Genomic DNA, 16,096 nt, shown 5'->3' with positions numbered 1-16,096 from the left:
AGCCAATAAACCGGGCTTCGTCCCTATGTTCTGTTTCTTCGTACTGACTCCGTAGGTAGCAGCTTCAATTCCTTTACACTGGGAAAAATACAATCTGGAAATATCTTTAGTATACCCCCCGGTCTCCCCGAAAGTATAGGCAAGACGCCTGCTATGTCCTCAAATTCTGAAAGCTCCCCTTCTTCCAATGATTCATTATCATCCTCCAGTGGAATACTACTTACCACCCCTTTCTTACCTACGCTACCTCCCTGCCACTGCCACTGGGCTGTTCCCCATTCCCAATACCACCATCAAACTCACTACAATTAATGACTTTTTTTAAATGGGCAGCTCTCTTGTCATCCAGTGGTGTGGGAAGTTTCGCTGAAAATTCCCCCTCCTTCTCATGTCTGGCGGTGCAGGACACTTGATGCCTGACTGGTATGTTCCTACTGCCCCTTATTGTGCCTGGCAGTATTTTGCCCTCGTTGGACTGCAAAACACCAGATTTCGCCATCGGAACCATACTTTTCTCTTGTAAATTTAGTAATCTGCATTCATCAGTAATTTCTTGTGGTATCCACACCCATTGACCGTGTCCCTCAGGGCCCTTGGATATGGTTAACTGATCAGCGCCCATCCCGTTTCCTTGCACCTGTATCAACCTTATCAGTCACATAACAACTGTTAATAGGTAAAGATTGTACAACATCAATGTTTGGGGAAGAAACGTTTTTACACAAAATAGAATCTCCATTTTCATTAGATATAACAGGAGATAAACCCCTGTCAGTCTTTAATTTTTGTGAAATGTCAGTATTTTCACCCATATTCATGCTGAAAAGGCAAATATCCTTGCTAGATGTAAATACTTTAGCATGCAGGCTGGGCATATTCACCTTCTGGCCACTAGATGGTGCACTTGCAACAATAGAGGCGTTTGAGAAGAAATTTGCCTCTGTATCGTACGTTTTTAGGTTTCGGCTACCGTCGCACTGCGTAAGCAGTGGGCGGAGCCGAAATCTTATGTGTGTAGTATGGGGGCCTGGACACGCCCCTCTTCTCCATTGGCTGGCTCGTAAATGCATGCCAGCCATTGGAGGAGAGGAGCGTCACTCAGTTCAGGGCCCGCCTTGATGCGATTCGGGGCGTTTCTGGGTATTTTTTTAAGTCCCGCCCTCTCCTCTTCCCATTGGCTGGAATTCACCCTTCCAGCCAATGGGAAGGGGAAAGTACACCCCCGAATCCCTGCAGGACGCTGTGCTTTCCGAGCAGCGTCTACCGAGGCCATGAGGTAAGCCTCTTCCCCCCTGTTTGTGCCGTTGTTTCTTGTTTCCCATTTAAAGCACTGTTCATAACAATAGTTTACCCTCCTTGAACAGTGTGAAATGGGCTGTGTCTGTGGTAAGGCTGGGCTGTGCCGGCGCCGCACAGAGTGGCGCGTTACCGGTTCTGTACGGAGACTGTGGTATGTCTAATGACTGGGACACTTTCCATGTGGCGTGTACCGATGTACAGGAACAGAGGTTTCGCATTCCCATCGAACCGAGCATTGACGGGAAGTGGGGGGGAGGGAGGAGGTGCCGACATAGCCCCAGCCACGCCCCTCCCCTCCCCCACTTCCCCTCGGTGCTGGTGGGTTCTGCCTGTGGAGGAAGTGCGGATGGTATTTGCTGCCGGGGGCCCCTCCCCTGCCTTCCTGTCCATGCCTCACGGCTGGGAGCGTGTCTGGCTGTGTCACCGAGGCGTTCCTGTAACTTCCTCAGGGCGCACAGACCGTGGGATCACAGCCTGCACTGGACACACTGGGGTGCACCTCCCAATGAGAGTGAACCCCGAGACGGACAAGGGCCCGGGCTGGAGTATGACAACGAGGCAGCGCGCCCCCTTGTGAGAGGGGCTGGAGATTGACCCCAGAAGAGTGCCTGGAGTCCCCTGCGCCCCCATCGCTGCATCCACCTCCCAGGACAGAGCTGCAGCCCAGAACTGACCTGCAGCGTGCCCGTCTCCCCCCCCCCACCGGTCTGAGCCTGCACTGTGCCCCCCAGGACAGGCCCGAAGGATGCTGAGTTCCTTGCTTCGGCAAAAACACTGCATCAGCAGGGGTGTCAAGTGGTCTCCAGAGTAGAATGCCGGTTTTAGGCTCACCGTGTACTCACTTTTCAAAGGTGCATGTTCTGTCTCGGGGTACACCTCCGTTCACACGGCTCTTTCAGCATACGTGTGCCAACTTTTTATTCTCCTTTGCCTGTCCCCGGTGGCACAGCTATGTAGTATGTACAGTGAGACTACATTTACCTCAGATTGTTTCTTGCATTTGTCTGTCTTCCGCAGCTGAAAAGATGCGCCGCCACATCACAAAGACAACAACACTTTTCATGGGACTTGGAGGGCCATACTTCTGATTGGAGATACGAAACTACAAGTCCCAGAATGCAAAGAGTTAGACTGGGCTAAAACGCGAGGACCAATTGTTTGAAGGTGTCACACACATGACGGGCATGTCTTGGGCCTCTTCCACTTGACCAAGGTGTATAAGCCTTTGCATCTCACCTGTGGTCAAGGTTCACTTTGACCACAGGTCTCCATGGATGCTTTTTTTTGTCGTAGGCTTTACAATTCTTAACAACCTCCTGGTATTGCACCTGCGAACACCCCGTTCAGCGTGCGCAGGGCACGAGCTTCTCTTGTAAGCTGAGGCCTCACGGCCCCTCTCTCAGTCGGGTCTGGACGTGTCTCCTCCAGCCAGAGGCAGTGTGCCTCTGCCTCCCTTGGCAGTGCACGCAGGGAGGGGTGCAAGGATGCGCGAGGCTCGGCCTGGCCCATGTGAGGACATGGGGGTGGGCGGGTTCGCCTCGCGCGGGGCCAGTTGCAGGATAGGAGCGTGGCCTTGAGGGTACGTTCTCCAGACTATGGGTCTTGGGGGAAGATGGCGGGGTGGGAATGTTGTCCTTCCTGGACTCTACCTGACCAGTTCAAACTTGAAGCGAGTGGAGGGGCGGGAGAGTGTATCTCGACCCCCTCCCCCCAAGAGGGGGGGGACACCCACCTCCCTTTGCCCTGTGGCCCCTGGTGGGCTGTTACAGGGAGTGGTGGTAGTGACGCCCAGGGGCAGGGGTCGCCTTTCATGCAATCCCTCTGGTGCAACAGGACTGGGCCTGGCCAGCCTAGGGAGGGGCGAGGGACTGTTGAAAGGAGGTCCTCCTCCTGGAATCCCCAGCACTTCCGCCCGGAGGCATGGGCCTGCCCACCTGCCCCCCAGACAGATGCAGCATTTGGCACGTGTGACACATTCACCATGTACGGCTTTTTAGGCGCCATCTGCCTTGTCACTTTGTGCCGCCCCCCCACCCCCCAAGCATAACAAATAGATACATATATACACACCTGCCTTTTATTTAGCCCGGTTCATCAATTGGTCTGTTCAAGTGTCATTCACATTTTGCTCCTGCCCTCCACAGCATATATAGTATCAGGCAGTTGTTCAGCCCTCTTCCTACACTGGTTGTCTTGCACTCTGTGACACATTTCGCATGGCCCATTGTGCACAACCTCATGAAAAGCAGTGCAGTTTCAGGGTCTGGCTGGTGTACCTGGGTCACCCCTTTACTATTACTTTATTTTAGTGTTTTTGTAATTGTTTTGCATTATAAATATGCTTGTACTGAATAAATGCTAAACCATGCAATGTCATGGCGTTGCCAGTGCTTGTTTGAGTTGTGCGGGCCTGGGGGTAGAACCACCTCCAGTCCCGGGAATGATGCATCACACTGAGCAAGTCCGGAAGAGAGGCCTGCCCCTGCCAGTGTGCACGCCTGGCCCTGTGGCCTGGAGATTCCTGACAGTGCAGGTGCACGTGCCAGGAATGTGAGAGGGGAGGGCTCAGAGCGGGCAGGCCAGGGGGCAATGCGCTGACAGTTATTGACGGGCGGCACTTTATGGCCGGGATGAGCTATTGACTTTTGGAACTGGGAAACTTGAAAGCTGTGCTGCTGTGCACACTTGCTTTGTGTGTTGTGCCTGTTATTCTTAAGATACATTTTAGGTAATAGAGATCTGAACTTTTCTACATCCATTCTCGAGTAGCTCATACAGTCCTGATTTTTTTTTTCACAACATAATTTTATTGTTGACAGCCTGAGCCAATATAATACAAAGGCCTTATAGGGCACCCAGAGTATGTACGCAGGGTAAATTACATGAAGGTCGACTTTTCCAACAACAATGAAGGATGGATTGCACACTAAATATATTGCAGGAAAAAATAGGAAGTGAAAAGAATAAGAAAGAGAGAAAATAAACAATATTGCCACAATACCTCCGTTCAACAAATACAATTCTGAATATAGGGGGAAAAGTGTGCCACCCATAGTTACATCTAACAGTAGCACTACTTAAATGTTGGTCGACTGGTGTCATAGCAGTGGTTCCTCAGCGTTGGGCGCACCGTCCTGATTTTTAGCTCTACAAAATGCGAGCTGTCTGGTTGTGGAAGACCTATTGCGGACCATACCAGAAACTTACAGTGGGTTTAGAGCCCTCCCATTGCTTTACATAGGTTGGCTTAATTGTCACTTTCATGTGCTTACTTCTTAATTAAAGGCCTGCCTTCCCCTTCTTCTATTTGTTCTTCCCCTGGAGCATATCCCCTTTACCATGATTTAGATTTTAAGGGTTATACCCTTCCACTGTTTATATCTAGGGAACTATTAGGTTTCGCCTGGCGTCCGCTGCGCAGCAGCGTTCGCGCAGGCGAAAACTTTTGAGAAGAGTATGGTGTCTTTGTCACGCCTCTAACTTCCATTGGCTAGCTCCATAAATGGAGGCTAGCCATTGGAAGTGAGATCTGTCCGTCATGGTCCGAGGCGATTCGTGGGCGTTCCGGCAAGGTTTTTCTCATCCTGCCCCTTTTCTCACGTCATGCGGCTGTGTGCGTGTGTTTTTTTTTTTTCTCCCGTGATGTCTTTGTCTTTTTTGGAAGTGCCTTTAGCCGGAGTGGTCGGCGAGATTTATGTTGCCAGGAAGTTGTTGTTATTTTCGATCAGGTAAGCAGCATTTTGTTTATAATTTGGCTCCGTGTTGTGAATGTTTGTGTGTTCACAGTATGCTTGTAACAGATATTTTTTTTATTTGAGATTTAGTTTGGCTCGTCTTTTAGTCTTGTGTATCCCGTCTTATGTCGTCTCCTCTTTGTGTGTCTCGTTGCTGTGTTTGTGCGTGTATCCTGTCTCGTCTATCCCGTCTCATGTTGTCTGTTTGTTTGTTTTACGTTTTTAGGTTTCGCCTCCGTGTGCCTGTTAACCCGCCCCCCCCCCCGCTGTCCGTGAGCCCATTCACCCGCCCTCCTCCCGCTGTCCGTGGGCCCGTCCTACCCCAATGAAAAGGTAGCAAATGCGTCCACTTCGCATTGAAGCGGGAAGCAGGGAAGAAAGGGAGTTGTTTGACTTGGTGTCTGTTGTGGCAGCTGCTGGCTACCATCAGCCCCGCAGAGCTGCAGTTGCAAGCGTCCATGTTGTCTGTTTGTTTGTTTTACATTTTTAGGTTTCGCCTCCGTGTGCCTGTTAACCCGCCCCCCCTCCCACTGTCTGTGAGCCCGTTCAAGGGCCCCCCTCCCGCTGTCCGTGGGCCCGTCCTACCTCAATTAAAAGGTAGCAAATGCGTTCACTTCGCTTTGAAGCGGGAAGCAGGGAAGGAAGGGAGTTGTTTGACTTGGTGTCTGTTGTGGCAGCTGCTGGCTACCATCAGCCCCGCAGAGCTGCAGTTGCAAGCGTGAGACCCATTGACGAAGGGGCACTGTTCCTCTCTTCCGGTGGTCCTCGCTTGGTACAGTGATGGTGCTCACAAGACACTCAGACGCAATAGCATCTTTCTGCCTGGCTGGTCTCCCTCCCTCGCCGAGCAGTGCCTAGATTCCGTTCGGCGCGGCTGATTAGCTGACCACCAGCCAAAACGAAGGGGCTCCTGCAAATAGTATCCAATAGTGCACGGTTCAGGAAGGGTGTGCATCAGAGCAGCCGAGCACACCAGCAGGGGCTTATTTACGCCAGGACCCATGGGCATGAGGGGTCAACTTCACCTCCATTAGTGCCAATGTTTTATTATAAATGTATGTGAGGGGGCCCATTTTCTTACTTAAACTAGTGCCCATGAAGCTCTTTCTACATCACTGCCCACACACCCTTGTTGACAGTCTGCCAGCCCTTCTTTCCATTTCATGGATTGCCACTTCCGGAAGCCCCACCGTCCATGATGCCTCCATCAAGCCAGGGGCCCGGGTAGAACAGTGACCCTGCAGACAGAGGCTCCAGGTTCAAGTGCCACCTGACCACATGGCCCAGTCTCAATCCGTGTACACAGACCACCAGGATCGGACTGGCCCGATTGGCTGGTCTGACAGATCAGTATAAGGGCCGTTTTTTTTTTTAGAAGTTTGTAGGCCTATTGATGGTGTGATGGGTAAATTTTTAGCGATGATCCCCTGCTATTACAACACACATTGGCCGCAGACAACACAGATGCATGCATAGAGCCTCCCATACTTTTTTAAAGAACAGCCCAACGTAGCTTTCCTTCAATTTGTGATTTTGTGTACACACTTCTTATATTCTTTCCATGAGACAGTCGAAAGCATTTAAAGTGATTTTCAGTCCGTAGAATAGACTGCACTTTTTTTGTAATGTTCAGGTTAGCACTGTTGTGGTTCTGCTACAGTAGTTTGTAAAAAGAGGTTGTACATTTTGTATATTGCCTATTCCTTCTGCATTTTCATTTGTTATACTTTTTAGATTTCGCCTGGCGTGTGTGTGTGTGGGGGGGACTGGGTGGGTGTGTGTGGCTCTGGGTGGGTGTGTGTGGCTCTGGGAGGGTGTGTTTGGCTCAGGGTGGGTATGTGTGTGTGTGGGGCTCTGTGTGTGTGTGGGGGGGACTCTATGTGTGTGTGTTTGTGTGGTGTGTGTGTGGGGCTCTGGGTGGGTGTGTGTGGGTGGGGCTCTGGGTGGGTGTGTGTGTGTGGGGCTCTGTGTGTGTGTGTGGGGGGGCTCTGTGTGTGTGGGGGGGCTCTGTGTGTGTGGGGGGGGCTCTGGGTGTGTGTGGAGCTCTGGGTGTGTGTGTTGCTCTGTGTGTGTGTGTGTGTGTGGCTCTGGGTGTGTGTGTGGTAGTAATTGCTGTCTGCTGAGCTCGTCCGTAGGGTACAATAGGTCTCACATTGCGAGAGATTAAGCTAATGGCAATGTAAATGACAAAACCAACACATAAATACAAATTTTGTCATTTACAATGCCAATAGCTCTAACTTTCCCAAAGGCGAAACCATTGCATTGTAAATGCTTGTTTAAAGTTTGTTTTTCTATTGACTGAAAAGGAGCGCACTGCGGGTGTGCGTGTCTTGCCCCTCCTCCCTCGTGACAATATTGATCTTCTGTGAGCAGGTGGGGACCCTGGAGCCGGCACCGATGAAAGAGTGAGTGCCTGCCACGCAAATCATTTACATGCGAGGGGTAAGCATGAGCGGATTTTGCGGATTGGCAATCCGCGAATTTTGCGGATTTGCGGATTCGCAATCCGCAAAATCCGCGAATCCCCGCGAATTTGCGGATTTTTTTTTTTTTTGTGTTCGCCCGTGTTTCTGCCAGTTCGCGAGGGTTTTTACAATTTCGCAATTTGCGAACTTACCTGTCGGGTCGCAAGTTTTGCGAACTTGTTGTTTCTACGTGTCCAGCCTGTTTGGGACACTCTTCTTCATCACTGCCACTCTCTGTCACCACTGCCACTCTCTGACTACTCATGCCACCCTCTGGCCCACCCATGCCACCCTCTGTTTCATCACTACACCCTCTGGTTGTCCAGTGTACATTATTTTCGGCAAAGCAAAGCACACCTTCCCTGCCTCAAGTGACCTGAATTAATTTGGGGCTGATTAATGTGTCACAGAATATTTTTTTAGCTGGCACCTGCTTCCTTAGTGCGCCCTGATTAGTGATCTTTTGCACTTGCTAAGTGCTTTCATTGTTGCAAAATTAGTTACAACACCTGCCCTGCCCCAACTGACAATAATGAATTAGGGGCTGATTAATGGATTTTAACTTCCAGCCTGGCTCCTGCTTGTCTCCCTTAGCTGTAATTCAGGACCTTTGTGGCATATGTGTAACTATTCTGAGGTTCAGAGCAGGGTCACATAATAGTTTCAACTGGCAACTGAACTCTGGAGGGGCCCCTCAGGAAGCACTACAGGAAATGGCTACTAATGATGTGCCTGAACTTTTGAACCTGGTAAGTAGTTACTTTCAGTTTTGCCAAGATCGTATTTCTGCAATTTTGCACTTATTCGCGGGGCGCGAACTCACGCGAACAGTGCGAGCAGTGCGAGCAAAATCCGCTAGCGGAATCCGCGAGCGGAACGGATTTTCCGCCCACACCTAGCGAGGGGTCGCTTCTTGAAGACATAGTTGGCGAGCCCTCGCTGGAAATACAAGCGATTACGGCCGCAGACATACCGGCCGCTGCTTGGCGTCCCCCCCCCTTTCCAAGCCGACCCACGCTTGAGAGAGCGTGCCCGGCACTAATAAGTCCTCCTGCCCTGCCTCCGCCAACATTTGCAGCGCTTCCCTGATGAAAGCGATTCAGAAAAGGGGGTGGTGATGAACAGAGTGTCTGAATTAAGCAGACCACTCTTACTCAGTCCAAAGATCAGGGCTTGATCCATCACCGTTATTTATCTCACTGCACCATCCCAGCTCAGAACCTGGATATATGCAAATCAGTCTGTCCCTGGCCCAGTGCATCATGGGAACAGGGCAGACTAAACTACCAAGCCAATTCTTCACCAGAAAGGAGACAAGCTACCGGGGACCGGTTTCTGGCATTTCAGCCGTCTTCGGCCCGGCTTGCTTGAATCCTGATGGTGCAGTGAGAAATGGACTCATGTCTAAGTATACCCTGCCACACCTATAGTGGCCAAAAACAATTCAGAAAAGGGGGTGGTGATGAACAGATTGTCTGAATTAAGCAGACCACTCTTACCCAGTCCAAAGATCAGGGCTTGATCCACCACCGTTATTTATCTCACTGCACCATCCCAGCTCAGAACCTGGCTATATGCAAATCAGTCTGTCCCTGGCCCAGTGCATCATGGGAACAGGGCAGACTAAACTACCAAGCCAATTCTTCACCAGAAAGGAGACAAGCTACCGTGGACCGGTTTCTGGCATTTCAGCCGTCTTCGGCCCGGCTTGCTTGAATCCTGAAGGTGCAGTGAGAAAGGGACTCATGTCTGAGTATACCCTGCCACACCTATAGTGGCCAAAAACGATTCAGAAAAGGGGGTGGTGATGAACAGAGTGTCTGAATTAAGCAGACCACTCTTACCCAGTCCAAAGATCAGGGCTTAATCCATCACCATTATTTATCTCACTGCACCATCCCAGCTCAGAACCTGGCTATATGTAAATCAGTCTGTCCCTGGCCCAGTGCATCATGGGAACAGGGCAGACTAAACTACCAAGCCAATTCTTCACCAGAAAGGAGACAAGCTACCGGGGACCGGTTTCTGGCATTTCAGCCGTCTTCGGCCCGGCTTGCTTGAATCCTGATGGTGCAGTGAGGAAGGGACTCATGTCTGAGTATACCCTCCCACACCTATAGTGGCCAAAAACGATTCAGAAAAGGGGGTGGTGATGAACGGAGTGTCTGAATTAAGCAGACCACTCCTACCCAGTCCAAAGATCAGAGCTTGATCCATCACCGTTATTTATCTCACTGCACCATCCCAGCTCAGAACCTGGCTATATGCAAATCAGTCTGTCCCTGGCCCAGTGCATCATGGGAACAGGGCAGACAAAACTAGCAAGCCAATTCTTCACCAGAAAGGAGACAAGCTACCGGGGACCGGTTTCTGGCATTTCAGCCGCCTTCGGCCCGGCTTGCTTGAATCCTGATGGTGCAGTGAGAAAGGGACTCATGTCTGAGTATACCCTGTCACACCTATAGTGGCCAAAGACGATTCAGAAAAAGGGGTGGTGATGAACAGAGTGTCTGAATTAAGCAGACCACTCTTACCCAGTCCAAAGATCAGGGCTTTATCCATCACCGTTATTTATCTCACTGCACCATCCCAGCTCAGAACCTGGCTATATGCAAATCAGTCTGTCCCTGGCCCAGTGCATCATGGGAACAGGGCAGATTAAACTACCAAGCCAATTCTTCACCAGAAAGGAGACAAGCTACCGGGGACCGGTTTCTGGCATTTCAGCCGTCTTCGGCCCGGCTTGCTTGAATCCTGATGGTGCAGTGAGAAAGGGACTTATGTCTGAGTATACCCTGCCACACCTATAGTGGCCAAAAACCATTCAGAAAAGGGGGCGGTGATGAACAGAGTGTCTGAATTAAGCAGACCACTCTTACCCAGTCCAAAGATCAGGGCTTGATCCATCACCGTTATTTATCTCACTGCACCATCCCAGCTCAGAACCTGGCTATATGTAAATCAGTCTGTTCCTGGCCCAGTGCATCATGGGAACAGGGCAGACTAAACTACCAAGCCAATTCTTCACCAGAAAGGAGACAAGCTACCGGGGACCGGTTTCTGGCATTTCAGCCGTCTTCGGCCCGGCTTGCTTGAATCCTGATGGTGCAGTGAGGAAGGGACTCATGTCTGAGTATACCCTCCCACACCTATAGTGGCCAAAAACGATTCAGAAAAGGGGGTGGTGATGAACGGAGTGTCTGAATTAAGCAGACCACTCCTACCCAGTCCAAAGATCAGAGCTTGATCCATCACCGTTATTTATCTCACTGCACCATCCCAGCTCAGAACCTGGCTATATCCAAATCAGTCTGTCCCTGGCCCAGTGCATCATGGGAACAGGGCAGACTAAACTACCAAGCCAATTCTTCACCAGAAAGGAGACAAGCTACCGGGGACCGGTTTCTGGCATTTCAGCCGCCTTCGGCCCGGCTTGCTTGAATCCTGATGGTGCAGTGAGAAAGGGACTCATGTCTGAGTATACCCTGCCACACCTATAGTGGCCAAAAACGATTCAGAAAAAGGGGTGGTGATGAACAGAGTGTCTGAATTAAGCAGACCACTCTTACCCAGTCCAAAGATCAGGGCTTTATCCATCACCGTTATTTATCTCACTGCACCATCCCAGCTCAGAACCTGGCTATATGCAAATCAGTCTGTCCCTGGCCCAGTGCATCATGGGAACAGGGCAGACTAAACTACCAAGCCAATTCTTCACCAGAAAGGAGACAAGCTACCGGGGACCGGTTTCTGGCATTTCAGCCGTCTTCGGCCCGGCTTGCTTGAATCCTGATGGTGCAGTGAGAAAGGGACTTATGTCTGAGTATACCCTGCCACACCTATAGTGGCCAAAAACGATTCAGAAAAGGGCGTGGTGATGAACAGAGTGTCTGAATTAAGCAGACCACTCTTACCCAGTCCAATAATCAGGGCTTGATCCATCACCATTATTTATCTCACTGCACCATCCCAGCTCAGAACCTGGCTATATGCAAATCAGTCTGTCACTGGCCCAGTGCATCATGGGAACCGGGCAGACTAAACTACCAAGCCAATTCTTCACCAGAAAGGAGACAAGCTACCGGGGACCGGTTTCTGGCATTTCAGCCGTCTTCGGCCCGGCTTGCTTGAATCCTGATGGTGCAGTGAGAAAGGGACTCATGTCTGAGCATACCCTGCCACACCTATAGTGGGCAAAAACGATTCAGAAAATGGGGTGGTGATGAACAGAGTGTCTGAATTAGGCAGACCACTCTTACCCAGTCCAAAGATCAGGGCTTGATCCATCACCGTTATTTATCTCACTGCACCATCCCAGCTCAGAACCTGGCTATATGCAAATCAGTCTGTCCCTGGCCCAGTGCATCATGGGAACAGGGCAGACTAAACTACCAAGCCAATTCTTCACCAGAAAGGAGACAAGCTACCGGGGACCGGTTTCTGGCATTTCAGCCGTCTTCGGCCCGGCTTGCTTGAATCCTGATGGTGCAGTAAGGAAGGGACTCATGTCTGAGTATACCCTCCCACACCTATAGTGGCCAAAAACGATTCAGAAAAGGGGGTGATGATGAACAGAGTGTCTGAATTAAGCAGACCACTCCTACCCAGTCCAAAGATCAGGGCTTGATCCATCACCGTTATTTATCTCACTGCACCATCCCAGCTCAGAACCTGGCTATATGCAAATCAGTCTGTCCCTGGCCCAGTGCATCATGGGAACAGGGCAGACTAAACTACCAAGCCAATTCTTCACCAGAAAGGAGACAAGCTACCGGGGACCGGTTTCTGGCATTTCAGCCGTCTTCGGCCCGGCTTGCTTGAATCCTGATGGTGCAGTGAGAAAGGGACTCATGTCTGAGTATACCCTGCCACACCTATAGTGGCCAAAAACGATTCAGAAAAGGGGGTGGTGATGAACAGAGTGTCTTAATTAAGCAGACCACTCTTACCCAGTCCAAAGATCAGGGCTTGATCCATCACCGTTATTTATCTCACTGCACCATCCCAGCTCAGAACCTGGCTATATGCAAATCAGTCTGTCCCTGGCCCAGTGCATCATGGGAACAGGGCAGACTAAACTACCAAGCCAATTCTTCACCAGAAAGGAGACAAGCTACCGGGGACCGGTTTCTGGCATTTCAGCCGTCTTCGGCCCGACTTGCTTGAATCCTGATGGTGCAGTGAAAAAGGGACTTATGTCTGAGTATACCCTGCCACACCTATAGTGGCCAAAAACGATTCAGAAAAGGGGGTGGTGATGGCCAGAGTGTCTGAATTAAGCAGGCCACTCTTACCCAGTCCAAAGATCAGGGCTTGATCCATCACCGTTATTTATCTCACTGCACCATCCCAGCTCAGAACCTGGCTATATGCAAATCAGTCTGTCCCTGGCCCAGTGCATCATGGGAACCGGGCAGACTAAACTACCAAGCCAATTCTTCACCAGAAAGGAGACAAGCTACCGGGGACCGGTTTCTGGCATTTCAGCCGTCTTCGGCCCGGCTTGCTTGAATCCTAATGGTGCAGTGAGAAAGGGACTCATGTCTGAGAATACCCTGCCACACCTATAGTGGGCAAAAACGATTCAGAAAATGGGGTGGTGATGAACAGAGTGTCTGAATTAAGCAGACCACTCTTACCCAGTCCAAATTTCAGGGCTGGATCCATCACGTTATTTATCTCACTGCACCATCCCAGCTCAGAACCTGGCTATATGCAAATCAGTCTGTCCCTGGCCCAGTGCATCATGGGAACAGGGCAGACTAAACTACCAAGCCAATTCTTCACCAGAAAGGAGACAAGCTACCGGGGACCGGTTTCTGGCATTTCAGCCGTCTTCGGCCCGGCTTGCTTGAATCCTGATGGTGCAGTGAGAAAAGGACTCATGTCTGAGTATACCCTGCCACACCTATAGTGGCCAAAAACGATTCAGAAAAGGGGGTGGTGATGAACGGAGTGTCTGAATTAAGCAGACCACTCCTACCCAGTCCAAAGATCAGAGCTTGATCCATCACCGTTATTTATCTCACTGCACCATCCCAGCTCAGAACCTGGCTATATGCAAGTCAGTCTGTCCCTGGCCCAGTGCATCATGGGAACAGGGCAGACTGAGTATACCCTGCCACACCTATAGTGGCCAAAAACGATTCAGAAAAAGGGGTGGTGATGAACAGAGTGTCTGAATTAAGCAGACCACTCTTACCCAGTCCAAAGATCAGGGCTTGATCCATCACCTCTATTTATCTCACTGCACCATCCCAGCTCAGAACCTGGCTATATGCAAATCAGTCTGTCCCTGGCCCAGTGCATCATGTGTGGTAAATAAATTTTACCTAATCATTTTTTCCATATAATTATCGATACAAGACAGCTCATTCAAATGAGAGGCAGAGTCCGTGGAATCTGAGTCATACGGGCTTTAATATAATGCTTCGAAACATGGGACATCGGGTTCCATCACCACTCAGGTTCAGGAAGGGACGTTCTCACCTTTTATTAACAGTAGACAATATATATAGTAAAACAGTATGCATGGCAGTGAATACAGTAGGCGTAACAGGTGAAAAGAGAGAGATAAGAACACATGTGCGTAACAGGAGGCGTGTAAGAAGGCGTACACACGGGCGTGCACTAGACATGTCAGAGAAACGTAACATAAAACGTCACAAGTGGGTGGATGCATAGAGAAAGTTGCAGAATCAGCAGAAACTTCTAACCTATATGCGCGCGCAGCTGAGCATGACGTGTAACCGGGTAGAACTGGGGGCTTTGACTTTTGCACAAGTAGAGGAGACTGGTGTCTGGGGTGTCAAAACGACCTGTACCTATAGCATATCTGATATCGTATGTTTTGAGGATGTAGTGTCTGGAGTAAAAGGTCTCTCGGGCACGGGCCGTTCAACACTGAATGCGAGTGCGTGCAAAGGGATCTTCATGTAGAGTGCGGGGGCCATGGGCCTACCATGGTAACGGGAGCAGTAAATTACTTGCATGGAGACAGGAAGGCAGGGCCCTTTGCTCTGCAGCCGGGAATATGTTTACCTATTTCACTAGACTGGAATGTGTTTTCGAGGAGGCTGGACAGATAACTTGTAGGTAAAACATCATCTTGGCAAGCGAACCAGGCCGAGCCGGGCACCGCTCGTCTGAGGCAGGAAGTAAGGCAAGGGTCAGGGATGCATACAGCTCTCAGAGACAGGACAGATGAGACTCGGGGTCTCGTTTAAGGGCCTAACTCGAATGGGCCAGAAAATGTGGACGGAAACGTGAAAGTGTACCATGTAAAGACGTTGGCACCGTAGGTCTAGAAACCTAATTAACAGGATATTTATGCATGGCTGGATAGCTGACATGTTAACGTTGGATGCAAATGTATTTGCGTCTCTCTAGCATAAACAGAAAAGAAGTTACCCGACATACAAGGAACATGGGTGCATGGATAGGGTGCGGGTAGGGGGACACTTTGGCTACCTGAAAATTTCTATTACCTCATTCCCTCCTTGGCCCCTACTTCACCCTTTAGGATACATCTATATTCATGAGACCATCTATCTGTTCATATAACATCATTTGTTCATCTTTTATCATTCGGGAACGGGAACTTGGACCTGGAATACAGGCTTTGGCGCACAAGCCGTAAATCGCTGGCCCACATTGCAGACATAGACAACAACTGAATACTATAACCAATATTATACCTAGGAATGATAGCAATTTCCATCCCCAAGCGGATATCACACTCCAGAGCCAACCGGACCAAGTCCAGGTGTCTGGATTCTGGTGGATCAGGTGAGCTATTTCATGAAGCCTAGTAATAGCCTTATACACGGATGGCGCGTTATTTGGAATAAAAACACAACAACTGTATCCGATGACTCTACAAGCCCCGCCCCTATCGGCCAGGATGACGTCAAGGACAAGGCGATTTTGAAGAACTACGAGTCTCATAGCAGATTGTTCTTCAGTTAGGTTACCTAAGGCAGAGGTAGTTTAATTCACTACCGTTTCAAGTGTGTTCGTTAACCTGCGTATTAATTTACTGTTCTGGACAGGACCTATGAACCAGAAATATCCTTTAACATAATCCCATGGAGAACCAGAAACATCAATAACAGGAGGTAGGTCTTTTCTATGTCTGACATTCACAAGCCGTGAATTTCGATGATAATCAGGCGGGGCTAGAAAAACAGGTGGCAGGAGGAACGCAATATAACACGTCCCATCCCAATCAGGGGGCAGATGAACATAAGCTGTATGTCCACAAATAAAATAAGAATGGCGTGAGGCTTTGAAAGTAGACTTTCCTTTGTCACTGAATTCGACCACAGTATTACAATCACTGTGTCCTAGATGTACTGAACCATTCTTTCTGACGCATAATTCACCTTTCACTGGTAGAACTGAAATAGACGGCAAGTCCGAATTAGTCTCAGACTGCACATTCAGGATCATGAGGTTAAGTGTAAAATTACCTAATCCATACACTTCATTTTCTAGATCGGTCCCTGTCCTTTGGGGAAGACCTTCTTGGTCTGGGAAACATATTTTATTCATGACTGTATTCAGGTTCCCCCATATCCAATCACCTTGTGAAAC

General features: G+C 49.8%; 1 pseudogene; it reads right to left on the bottom strand.

Moving 5' to 3' along the window:
• Positions 1–238: 238 nt before the first annotated feature.
• On the bottom strand, positions 239–875 carry LOC147690047 (uncharacterized; annotated as a pseudogene).
• Between the last annotated feature and the right edge of the window lie 15,221 nt (positions 876–16,096).

This window comes from Lissotriton vulgaris, chromosome 9 (assembly GCF_964263255.1).
Source record: "Lissotriton vulgaris chromosome 9, aLisVul1.2, whole genome shotgun sequence".
Taxonomy (NCBI): domain Eukaryota; kingdom Metazoa; phylum Chordata; class Amphibia; order Caudata; family Salamandridae; genus Lissotriton; species Lissotriton vulgaris.
Note: the sequence above shows the minus strand (reverse complement) of the source record. Positions and strands in the feature narration are given on the sequence as shown.